We start from the raw sequence: 13,148 nt of genomic DNA, 5'->3' as shown, positions 1-13,148 counted from the left end.
GTGAAAAATGGGAAATTATTGTGGAAAATACTGGTAAAAGTCATTTAATAGGTCGAAAACATTTTTATAAAATATTGAAGTTTTCGTAGCAATTTCTAACGAAAGACACGTCATTTTGGAGAAAAAATACTTTTAGAATTCAAATTATCTCTCTTTCTTTGGTTGGGTTCTCGATATTATTGCTATTTGCCTTCTCAAATTTTCCATTTTTACACTGTTTAATGTAACCAGACGAACACTATAATGTCATTTAATGAATACTTGACCTTTAAAAACATATATTTAGCTTCAATCCCATTCACGCGATATAAACAAATATTGGCATTGACTGCAAAACTTCTAATTTAACATAAAACAAGAAACTTGATATTATGTAATTCAAAACAATTATTGTACTGTTTCTGCCATATTTCAAGTGTGGCAATGAACAATCATTATTCATGCTACTGTTCCTGTGTAAAATAATAGTGCTCTATACTTGGGTGATTTATTGCGGAAAAAATAATTCTGATATGACTTAACGGAAAATGGTTTGCAAAAATTATAGATTTGTTTATGTGACAAAGAAAAATTCAAAGCTGATTTGCGAGACAATAACACTCTTCACTTGTGTGCTTAAAATTTTTCTGTTACTTTGAATAAACAAATGTTGGTGCTTTCAATGAGTTGAATAAACATTTTTCGAAGTGGAAAATGCATTACTAAGTCACAGATAATTAAAAAACGAGTAATTTGTATACGAAGTTTAAGACTGATCAATAATTCAATATTGAATAGGTACATTCCATCTAGTTATGGGTATGGAGAGGAATTTAAAGTTTGTTTCAAATAAATTTACAAGAGTTTTACTGTAAACTAGGAATATTGTATATATACATACATGTATATGTTGTATATCTCAGCTGAAAGGATGAAGTTCTCAACTGGCAAATGCAACTTTCAGCATTAAGTTAAATTTGATGTTACTAAAATATTTCTCGAGTTTTCTCAATTTCGACGATTTTACAAAAGTTTTTGGCCCATTGACTATCGGGTGTAATACCAGAAGAGTTAAAAAAAATAATAGATTTTCATGAAAATTTATAAGAGTATGTACTTCATAATTGCATAAGTTCGACGAACAGTTTCAATAAATCCGACAAAGCTTCAGGGAAAATTGGTTGTTACCCTATTTTGGTCAATAGATGCTTGCTTTCTTAAATTTTTCAGCAAATCATTCGCTGCAGAATTGAGGTCATAATGAAAATTTACCTTGCATTAATAAAAACTCGCATTATTAGTTGTTACAGATTATAAAGTTGCACATTTTGAAAAGTATTTCTAGAGGGAAATTATATTAGAGGTTGCAGCTTGCTTGAATAAAATATTCATTTATGCTTTCAATATTAACACAAATATGCAATTCCTTTTCTTCCCGAAGCCATAACTCCTGGCTGGACTGAAATGACCAGCACAGACCCAGGAAGTCTCCACCAGATCAATCGATATTGAAATCCGCATCCATATAAGTGCAAAATTGATATTAATTGCCCATAAAACGCAAAATGTTTAATAATTTCTCAATCTGACCATGACAGTGAGGGCGGCATGAATTTTTGTCAGTACTGCAGTGATTCGACGCGCCCGACCTCAACAGTACCACAAGGACGGCCAAGGAAAGCCATATAAGGAAGAGAAAAATAACTGGCCTGGCGCCTATTTTGAACGATATGTCGCTAAAAGACAGGACAGGATTTTAAATTGCTCCGATAACGATCTAAACTGTGAATTTTTTGTGGGTATATAAATATTAAAACGTCTAATGCTCGCCTTTGCTAATTCTTAAACTAAAAAAATCTGCAAAATTTGAAAAACCGTTATATTAACTAACAAATGAAGACTAATAACTTAAATAAGACTGCCTTGCACACCCACATGAAAAAGATGATTTACTGGATAAGTATTACATAAGATTAACCAGTTGAATTATGGTTGAATATAATTTAAGTCATGTGTAAAGTTAATAACCCGAAAAGCCAACAAAGCAGTTTAAAAATCGAGGAACTCCCGCGCTACAAATAAGGACGATAATCGAAGAGGTAATAAAGGCCATACGGATACGACATATAATTATTAGAGCTTGTAGCTTGTAGTATTGATAGATTATTAGAGCTTGTACCGCTACTAGCAGATCTACGAAAAAGGCTATTAAATATACGTAAATATTCGGTTTTAAATGGATTATGTTGGATGAATCAGACAAATAATTAAAAACCTTCTAGAATAGACTGTTTAGTTCAACTACATCCCTGTATCAGGTCACTTCAATCAAACGAGTAAATAAATAAAATGTTATTGTCCTTTTTTCAAAGAAAGGATATTTCTCCTTTTTAAGAAGTCGTTATTGAAAATCTTACGATCGTGAAATTGATTTTTTCCTTATTGTGCCAGATGATCGATATCATTGTTGGCAGATCGGAAAAGGACTTCCAAGGTTCAGTGGCTAATAACATGAGATCATGACACAGATTCCCCAGTTCACTTATCCTTTCTTGAATATTTTTGGCCTGATTTCGAACTAATGACATTCAGAAGTTCAATATTGAGGTCGTCGGAAAGGTCATTATCATCGGTCGAAACTTTACATCATTTCATTATATAACAGAGTTTTGTAGAAGGTTTTAAACTGACTATACATATTATACTTTTAGCACGCCCTATACATGAATCGACATTATTTCATTACTTACAAATCACTAAATATAAAATATCGTTTGTGAGATAGAATTTCAAATTTAATTCTGTATCTGCACAACCACATTCAAGCAAATTGTTTTATTAAGTCAGGTGAATTGAAAATCAACATCTTGGTTTAATAAAAACACCTTTTAGTTTTGTGTATTCGAATTGTGAAGAATGTGAAGATTCGAAAAACTCAATGAAAAGGACCAGCACACAAAACAAAGAATTGAATTAACATTCTAAATTGCTGTGAAAAAAGCATGAACTTTTAGAACTCTGGATGCAGTTGAGAATAAAGTTTATTCTTAAATAAAATATGTGGAAAAAGTTGTTGTTTAGCTACCGAAATATACATTGCTAAAATAAAAAATACGTTCGTTTTATTAACTGCTTTAAGAAACCCATTARCTGATATTAATATAATATATCTACATATATAGTATMAAATTGATCAACATTTTAATRAACCAAACAAAGGTTTCTGGGTGTTTACATTTTAACTCTCCAGCTCAAAAATAGCCGATATTATTTATATTGTTAACTAATTGTTATATTTTATGWTTCCTTGAAAGTACTTAAATCGGRTTTCMAGCGAAGATTCATAGAAGTGKTTTGATTGTTTCATCTAACAGAGSRACAAAAGCAWCAAAAACTGATCGCAGTTAAAGAAAAAGGTAATATTTTATTAACGTGAAATGCTTTWCAATGCARATAAGAAAATACTTGCTACTGAMATGCCTGGAAAATTTMGAAATAAACTCAAAATATTCTCAAATACATATACGATAGATAACACCCTTTAAAGATATKAATTAACWCTCATTTTTATTTRATATTTCATTCAGAAAACGTTTTTCTAATCCAAAATGATTATGAKTATTTACTTTCAAAATTTTACATACACAAGACTTTGCTTATTTAATGTAGAAATAATCAGGTTTACGCATATTGTACAGAAAAAAAATTCACGGAAGACCAGTAACGAAAGAGCAGAAAATTCTGATATATAAGATAGTTTTTAATGTAAATCTTTAGATGCCAATCGGTATCGAAACATTTAAATTAAACTATATTGGTTTATTAAAATTTTGAAAGTAGAAGCAGACAAATTATGCAAGCAAATCAAGACACCATTATTTTCTAACTGTTTCTGGTTCAAAACTGAACAAAACTTAATTCAAGATATGCTCAAACCTGTGTAATTTTGTCTTTATGTTAATCATCACCATCTGCTGAATTGTCAATTACGATACAATTATAATTGGAATTTATGATTTTTTTCGGCTTGTAATATAAAAACCAAAATATGTAAGTGTCGCTATATGATTTGGACGTTTAAGGATTCGAAATTGTAAAGTATTTTGTAACATCTTCTCATAGAGGAAGTCTGATTCAGTAGCTAATAAATATCAAACATTTGCAGACTTGCAGTTTTGAAGCTTCCAAATCTAAATTTAAATGTTTTCATGTAAATGTTTAACCATTATATTGTCATATTTATAACATACTATATTTATTAGGAGATAATTAATATAGATAGTTAGCATCAGCATCTAGATGGCCACAGATAATTTTAACAGATTCCAGTATCACACAGTATAAAAATTATTTAAACCAACTGAGCTTGAATCTATCTTATATTACTCAAATGGATATCAATCAGCTTTTTGCGACAAAATTTGGTTTAGTTAATTATTTACTTATGGTTTGTTATTACTGCTTTTTTATCTTCTTTCTTAATTTAGTCAGAAAACATTTCCATCAATTGTACGTTTCGAAACACTGCTGACTGCAAAATGTATAGAAGCTGCATACCAAATCCAAGCTATTTAATTGACCAAGTCATTAATTAAATATCACTTAATTAAAAGACCTGGTATATCGTCATCAATTGACTGCAACGTGGTCAAACTAATTTTTGCTTAAGTAAAAAAAAAGTCAACACAATGGGTCAATTAATCCCTCATTGGATTTAATCAGTTCAAATTATTTCCAGGGAACATTTTGTCATGGGCAATATTGATAAACATCCTTGGTATTCGTTTAGCGTGGATTAACTATATCATTATTCCGATGCACTCCAAAGATAAAGATGATGATTATTCACTCGGCCAGTCAAAATAGTGTTATTTATTTGTACTTCCTCTTCGACGATTACCATTGAACCGCATAGAAAGAAAGCTTTTAGGACCAGTGGCAGAACAGACAAAGGCCGGCTTATTAAGACCAAGACTATTGCTTTTACTTTCATAATCAGAGTGACACAATAATTAACACTCACATTGGAACTTCAGTTTCAATGAATTTGCTGAGCAATTTTGTTACAATTGTCTTTTTGAGCTCTATCTACTACCAATTTTGTTAATTAAAAATATAATTTAGTTGAGTTGAATGAAATATTATCAGGAAGGTTATTGCAAACGTAATTCAAGTTTGATTAAGAGCAAACATTTAGAGTTACAGGTTTAATGATGTCTTAGTCCAAGCTTAGAAGCTTAGTTCATTACAATTTAAAAATATATTCGACACATTTCTGCTGTTGGATTAATATGGGCAATTTTCGAACAGATCTAATTTTAGTAAGTCTGCTTGGGTTGACACATTAAGAAATAAGAAAAAAAATTGAATGGAATTATTGTACAACTTTTACGGTATTTGGCTCAATAATGTGCTTTTTGACTATTTGACTTTTTCAAAAAAATTGAATTAACTAGTAAAGTTTTACGTTATGTATCCGCACTTAATTATTCTTAAATTGCTAGTATAATGTTTATTTAATCTTTATATTGAATGAAAAAAATGAATTTACAAGGCAACGGCTTTTGTGTAAATTGGTCTTCAAGTTACGCCATTGTCTGCTAGCACTTATAATAGAGAGAGATACAAAACGTCCATATCCTGTCATGTTTATATGGTTAAGCATTTTGGCTTCGTGATGATGCATATTATTATTGTGCCAGCTGATTACATTACTGAGTTTAATAACTAGGAGCGCAATATTACACTTGTGTTATAAGCGAATTATCCTCAGTCATATTTATATGACTTGTATTGAGCCACAATTTAATGTATTCAATAATGCACTAAACTGGTTTGATCCCGAGTTTATTTCAAACTATCATAAATTTTAAATTATGGAGTCATAATTTGCTAAAACAAGTGCAACTAAATTTAAAAAATCCCTCGAACATTAGTTGAAAGACGAAATATTCAATTCGCTGGGCATAATATTTGGAATAATAACTGAGGTAAATATTTACAATCAAAAACAGAAAGCCCGATTAGGTCAAGATTCTTTTCTAATAAAGATTGTTTACATATGTTTATATCTGTGTGTGTAGGTAAAACTTATATGAAAACTCTTTAGTTATTATGTTCAAGTATTCTGAAAAAGTAAACTTGCATAAAAGACTACAAAATATGAAAAATAAGGATTTATTATATTGAGCCAGAATTGCCAATTTTATTATTACAGAATTATTTATTAATATTTATGTAATTTGTACTACCGGCAATTCACAAACAAACCATTTGTGTACCTATATTTATGTAAACTTTTTCAATACAATTTCCCAGTATCTTCACAATCGTGATCCTGAAAAAAGTAGAAACAACCGGCGCTTTAATGTAGCATATTTTTAAATGCACTGAGACAGGTTTCCGTAAAGACAATACTTAAAAATTAGCTTTATGGTGGAAAGAAATTAGTCATCTCCATATATAGCGGCACATCTTTGTCCTACCCCCCAGCATATTAAACATATGGTTGTTTTTATTTATAAACCTCACACATGTACTTAATTACACAAAGAGCAGAGACCAATATACTTGACAAAATGTGAAGCTTTTCAGATTACATTTTCTTTATTATATAAAATTGCCTGGAAAGCATTACCTGAATACAAGCATTTATGGTTTCTTCGAAAAGTTTAAATTTCCAAAACTGAACAATAGTGTTTCAAAAATAAAGTCCAAAATACGTTCCGAATATGGAAAGTTTACATTAAGACAATAATTGAAACTCAATCGTTTCGATAAACTTTTCCTTTGTACAGGTGCGACAGGCAAACAAAATTAAATTCAATAAAAACGAAAAAATCACTTTAAAGTGCAAAATTTAATACGCACAATAACTACAAACTATTTACATTTAATACCATATTTTCTTGATTAGTCTCTAAATGCTTGGCGATCGATGCTCCTTGTTTTTTTTTCAAACAAAAATCAAAACTGCATATTGTACAAAATTTCTAGTTTGGGTTTAATAATCGTTCCTGTTAATTCCATTATTTTCAACAACGTTTTCTCTTGTAAAATGTTCACTATGGTGCGTTTATCAAATTTAAAAGTGTCCGACATACGTTTTTAAAAATGAAGTAGTGTGCAAATGAATATTACTCACATGAAATTTGTCATGCTTTAATTTGGTCTGATGACTCTCCACTTTGAGTTATGTTATACAACTTGAGCAGATATCAAAAAGTCAACTTAAAACAAGAAACTTAATTTTTATGATTCCATAAAGAATATTAAAACTAGTCGATTTGACGATTGAACTGAAAGAACAGGAGATGAAGTTCAAATATTTATAGTTGCAAATATGGGGTGATCCGCTTAAAATAGAACAGGCCTATAATTTCTTAATTCATTTCATTTGTACAGAAAGCGAATTCAAATGCTGTTTTCTCTTGACTCTGATTTTAGTCAATTGTTACATTCAAATTCTATTATTAGGCATTTTTGCAATCCACAACGCGAAAAAGTGGTGCTATTTGAATTACTGGAAACCAAGCCATTTGATCGCTCATTAACTTTAATTGCCCGAAAACATTTCCATTTTGAAATCTGCATTCTGAACATTGAACTGAACTTTAGTAATAAAATAGATAAGTTCTATATTGTTGAGGCGGATTCAAGACAAAAATTTTTTAGGGCGAAATACCCAACAAACAGTTTGCAATAAAAGTAATAAAATAGTTTAAATAATGGACAAATAATAACTATTCGGGAATTTAAGATCGACTGCATTTTCCGTAGGGTTGACTCGACTGCATAATGTGATGGATAATTTCCGCCGTGCTGACCTTCCTAGATTGTATATAACCTCGTCCGCATTGATATGCAGATGATCTTTTGAATACCTTTTATGCCAGCAGTATGATGGTCTGAATAGTTTTGTTCCGAAAACGATTAGAGGGTTAAACAGTATCCACCATGGTTTGATTCGACTCTTATTCGAATGATAAAGGAGAAACAGTTGCTTCTGAAACGCTATGGTTCCTCTAATAACGTAACTTATCTCTCGCGTTTTAGGTTGGTGAGGGCTACTTGGAAGAGAGGTATAAGATGTGCTTATAGACTGTACTGTGAGAAGGTTGAGGGTGATATATCTGAGAATCCTGTGGCATTTTGGAAGCTAACCAAGTCCAGAAGAACTTATGGTGCGATTGCGGACACTGTTATGGATGGGGACGCTTCCTACTCCAATCCTTTAATGCGATGTTTCTGCGAATGGAAACTTGTTGAGGGATTGTGCTATTTTATTTTCAGCCCCTTTGACCAAAATATTTAATTCTGGTCTCCGCTTGGATGCGGGGCCTAAACGATTCGGCTAAGAATTTTTCGATATTTAAGAAGGTCGCAAAGAGCTTATTACAGAACATTGTAGACCGGTGTGAGTAATTTGTAGTTTATCAGATTATTATTAATGATATTCTATCCTTTCAACTCAGGAACAGATTGTTCGTAGGTCAACATGGTTTTCTTAAGGGCAGATCGACGGTTACCAACTTATTTTTCTTTACTCTTACAATACAATTTAATTCGAACGCATTTAATGATATATATAATATACGGATTTATACTAATAATATATACGGATTTTTCAAAGGCGTTGGATGTGTTGGATCATGGTGCTCTCATATCATGTCTTTTCAATATTGACTGAGAGTGTTGTGGTCAAACCTCGCTGCTCTTTGTGGCAATGTCGGGTGTACCACAGGGCAGTGTTTTGGGTCCTTTGTTGTTCAACTTAATTATAAATGTTATTGTTGATGTTAATGCCCTCGTATATGTGCAACGACATGGAGCTATTCAGTAGGGTAACTTCTCTAGATGACGTAATTGTCTTCGTTCTCAGCGCTCTCTTGATGATATAACTGCATAATGTGGTAGGATGCGACTTTCCCTTAATGTATCCAAATGTAGCGTCATGTCTTTTTATATGGTAGAACATAAGTATATAAGATTGGTGTCTCCCCGTTATCTGGAGTCACAAGTAATAAGTTGGAGGACACTCAGGACATCTTCTTTTTCGCCTTTGCGCGCTTAGCGCTCTGGGGGAGACTGGACTCTGTCAAACCATAAGTGTATCTTTTTAAATATAATAATGTTTTCAAATATTCAATTGTCATATCCGGTGTTGTTATACGGTCTCACTATGTAAGTAATTATAGCTGTCGAGAAGACCCTAAATAAATAAATGAATAAATAATAGTATGTACTTTATGAAACTTATTTCTTCTTGTCCCTGATATGATTTCCAGAAAAATCAGAACAACAATATTTTTAGCAGCTTATGAATTTCTGTTTGCTTCCAATAATGTACTTGAAAACGTGCTAATTACAGATAACAGTTCTAAGAAGCTTTGACGAACGGTTTGATCAGATTCTCGAGTGGTCCACACTGTATAATAATCTGTTTTGCACCCATCAGCAAACAAAAACACGTAAGTCTATGGATTTATTACAAATAAAACATATTTTTTTATCGTTTAGGCAGATGGCTCACCTTACTGCACCCATGTTAGGTAAATATAAACAATAAAGGATTAAGATTAAATAAAAAATCTGAAAATTTGTTTGCCGAAACGGTCACCAAGTGTGACGGTGTTTATTCCGTAAATAAATTTGTGGGAATTCCCAGTTGAATTCAATCATTTGCACAGCTTTAAATCTGGCTCATCACTTTTGCGGAAATCTGTAAAGTGCGTGATTTAACTTAATATTCGTGTTTATTTGCGACGAGAAAAAAATTATTGATTCAACACTATTTATAAACTTGATTTAAAGTAACGCAGAAGTGCTTCCATACTTGATAGACCATAACAACAAATTCAGTAAAATCAAAATAAAACTGAAATTCCATTAACCCAATTTCCATTCAGTTATTTTTGTATTCCTGTAACCGATATTTATATCAAAGCATTGAACGCGCTTATTAAAACGAATATTCGGAAAATTTTGCGGTATTTCCGCCAGAATGAAACATTTGGGAAAACGATTCTTAATCACTGATTCCGCGTTTTAACTGTAATCACCACAAGATACCTAACTTTGTAGAAATGTTTAGATTTGAATAGTATTAATTGTTTGTCTATTAGTCAGCAACAAGCTTGTGCTTGTGAAATATATATTAGATGAAATCTGAATTTAGAAAATACATTTTCCAGGATAGTACATCATAGTAACATTAGCGCAAATGTGTTCGTTCTATTCTGTGCAATTTATAGACAAGACGATTAATAATATTATGCACATAGGACAGTGTTTTTCGAATTATTTTAGGGAATTACATTTACGGAACTGTTGACAATGCAATACTTGTTTATGAAAGAACAAAGTGTTAACTTTGCAAAAATATTGCTGTTTTTAGAGCTTTTGCAATATTCTCAATTCAAATCAACTACTTCTGTCTACATGACTTTATACATTTCCTTCAACCTTTAACTCCAAACGGGGGTCGTTTCGAAATAATGCAAAAGGCATAAATCCTTATATTTGAACACAAGAACATTAGCTTTCTGTTAAATATCTGTCAGTTCCTTATATAAAAGTCTAAGAGAAAATATGGATAGAAAAGCCAAAAATGAAATGAGACTCCAGAAAATCTAGCACCCTGTATATCGTCCCAACTGTTTGACGTTCTTAATAAAATATACAAAAAAAATAAATAAATTTGTTGCAATAAAAACATTAGTATTGGTATATAATTATGCAGAACGGCTTCATAAACCATGAACATAAAACACAACAAAAATATATAAAATATATACAGAAGATAAACCTGGGGTTTTTCTAAAAATTGGTTATTAGGAAGACTGGCAAATATTCATTAAATATATGTTTTCACTAATAACTCCCAAAATCGAATATGTATTCTTGTTGTGATCACTTCAAAGTTCAGTTGAAAAATCATTCAGCTAAATCTCATTTTTAAAGACATTTTACATAACTTTTCAGCCTCTGCTGAATTATGACCATGATGTCTAAAGGCGAATATTTAACAACAATTTAATAAGATACATTCTGAACAAAGCAAAACTAGCACGAACGAAACAAGGATGAAATCAATTATGAATGCTTGAAAATTTTTCTTTTATTCCATCTACTGATAAGACTCGAAGATGATTAATGTTCAATAGTGTTACATACAGCATCCATTCAATCAAACATCAATACATTGAATTCAATTCAAGCATATATCATTTCGTAAACGCTTACGGGAAAAAATGATTAACAAATTCAGTATTGCTTCAACTAATTCATCCTGTCTTTGACAATGGAATCAACAAAAAGAGCTAATCGAATTTTGAACCGTAAAAAATCGTTACTGTTGAGATTTAAATATAATGATCAATTTCCAATTCGAAGAATTAGCAACGAAGAGCGCCGATCCCCATTGACTAATTGACGAAGGCATGATGTCATTTATTGTATATTTCAACGCTTATCATTGCCAAATTACATCTTTAAAATTTGGTCACATTTTCAATTTACATCTTAATCCCTCTTTAATGCTCCTCTAAATCATATCTATAAATAATAGACTTGATAAAGCCATATTTTGCACAGTCACACTTTGCAAATTACTGTCTAACCCTTATCTTAATCTTGTAACCGCAAATTTAGCTAATTTCTTTTGTTTTATAAACCGAATATTTTCACCAATCGGGATTATTGACGGAATAATGAAATTAGTTTATTGTGGTGCTTATCTGCGTACAAGTTGCGAAATTTATACCTTATATCGATTATGTTTTGCCGAATTTAGGAGTTGGAGAAAATTAGCAAAATTTTTGTTGCTAGATGTTAGTTTAGTAAAGTAAGGACTGGCAAGGAACATGATGGAAGAAGAAATCAATCTTGCAGTGAAAAATTATCTGATAATAATAATTAAATGAATGGATAAAAGGTCAGTTAAACGAAGAGGCACTTTTATCATTCGAAAAAAGTATTTAAAAAATTGCAAGATTATATAGACCATGAAGGCTCGCAGACGGTCAAAGTATTAGTTAAAAAGTTTTAAAGATTTATATGATTTTTTACGCACTGACTTCTTTTCTTGTGTTAGTCATATGGGTCTTCCTTTGTAACTCTTGGAAAGAAGGCATGTGTTTGGTATAACACATATATTTTTTTGAAGAGGCTTTGGCGGATTTCGATAAGAGCGTGCTCCGTTAGATCAGATTTTTCCATCTGTCTCAATTTGCACTTCTCATGAGCTCTGTTTCGTTCGGGTCCTCTGATGTTGAAGCAACAGTTAGATGTATCAATGTAGACTGAACCGAAGCTACATGCATGCAATCCTGTATACCCCAGATGCTGCTAGAGACTATCTTTGCCATGGATAAGAGCTAAGGATCTGTTTGACTGATTTCCAAACTCTTTTTCCAAATATAGCTGTTCCCCTTCAAGTTCACTGTAACAGCAAATTCTTCTAACTATCTTGGTCAAAATGTGGATAATGATTCCATATTTTCTTCAAATATAGTGAAATTACCTCCTTTTATTAAGAGAACGATTAATTTCGTTGCTGAAAGCAACTCCCAAAGTTGATGACAACCCTCGAGGTTTTTATGCATAATAATTTAAAATTTATTGTTCATTAGGGTTGCAAAAGGAATTCCTATATTATAACCTACAGATCCTCCGACCTGACATAGATAGATTTTTATTCATGAGATATATTAAATATATCATTTAGTGAGAAACTCCAATAAATTTACTTGACATGGAATCTTTAACAAAATATTATCTAATGATAACTCGTTTGAACGTCTCTACGCTATATTTTTCTTCAYTTGTTATTTGAATTTCTATTTTAAGTGAATGTTAATCATTTCAGTCGTTTKTTTTTTTCATTGAACATATGCAAGATTAAATTATTGGTAGCCTTTTTTCATTCTGAACTAGGGTTTATTTTTAATTATACAGGTCAACAAGACGAATCCAAAATATTACAATTAAAAAACTATTAACTTATGTACTTAAATCAAAAAAATATATTGATTTGAAAACCAAATTGAAACTTGTACTAAAAACCGCCCTTACAAATTATTAAATCAATAATCGTATTAGAAATTGGTGAAAAGGCAACAGGTTTATTTAAAAAAATACTATGTTCAATTACCGTTCTTTTAATGTGC

The 13,148-nt window shown here is 31.2% G+C and overlaps 1 protein-coding gene and 1 long non-coding RNA gene across 5 annotated transcripts in view; one reads left to right on the top strand and one right to left on the bottom strand.

Moving 5' to 3' along the window:
• Positions 1-3,115, top strand: part of LOC125504257 — a 40,036-nt gene extending 36,921 nt beyond the window's left edge. Inside the window, exon 3 of the long non-coding RNA XR_007281378.1 lies at positions 2,872-3,115. This is a non-coding gene — a long non-coding RNA (uncharacterized LOC125504257). The remainder of the gene's footprint in view (positions 1-2,871) is intronic.
• LOC109537780 (GAS2-like protein pickled eggs) overlaps positions 1-13,148 on the bottom strand; it is a 136,215-nt gene that overhangs the window by 71,832 nt on the left and 51,235 nt on the right. The gene's annotated exons all lie outside the window — the stretch shown is intronic.

Source organism: Dendroctonus ponderosae, unplaced genomic scaffold (genome assembly GCF_020466585.1).
Source record: "Dendroctonus ponderosae isolate FM_Combo_2020 unplaced genomic scaffold, Dpon_F_20191213v2 Dpon_F_20191213_4, whole genome shotgun sequence".
Classification (NCBI taxonomy): Eukaryota; Metazoa; Arthropoda; class Insecta; order Coleoptera; family Curculionidae; genus Dendroctonus; species Dendroctonus ponderosae.
Note: the sequence above shows the minus strand (reverse complement) of the source record. Positions and strands in the feature narration are given on the sequence as shown.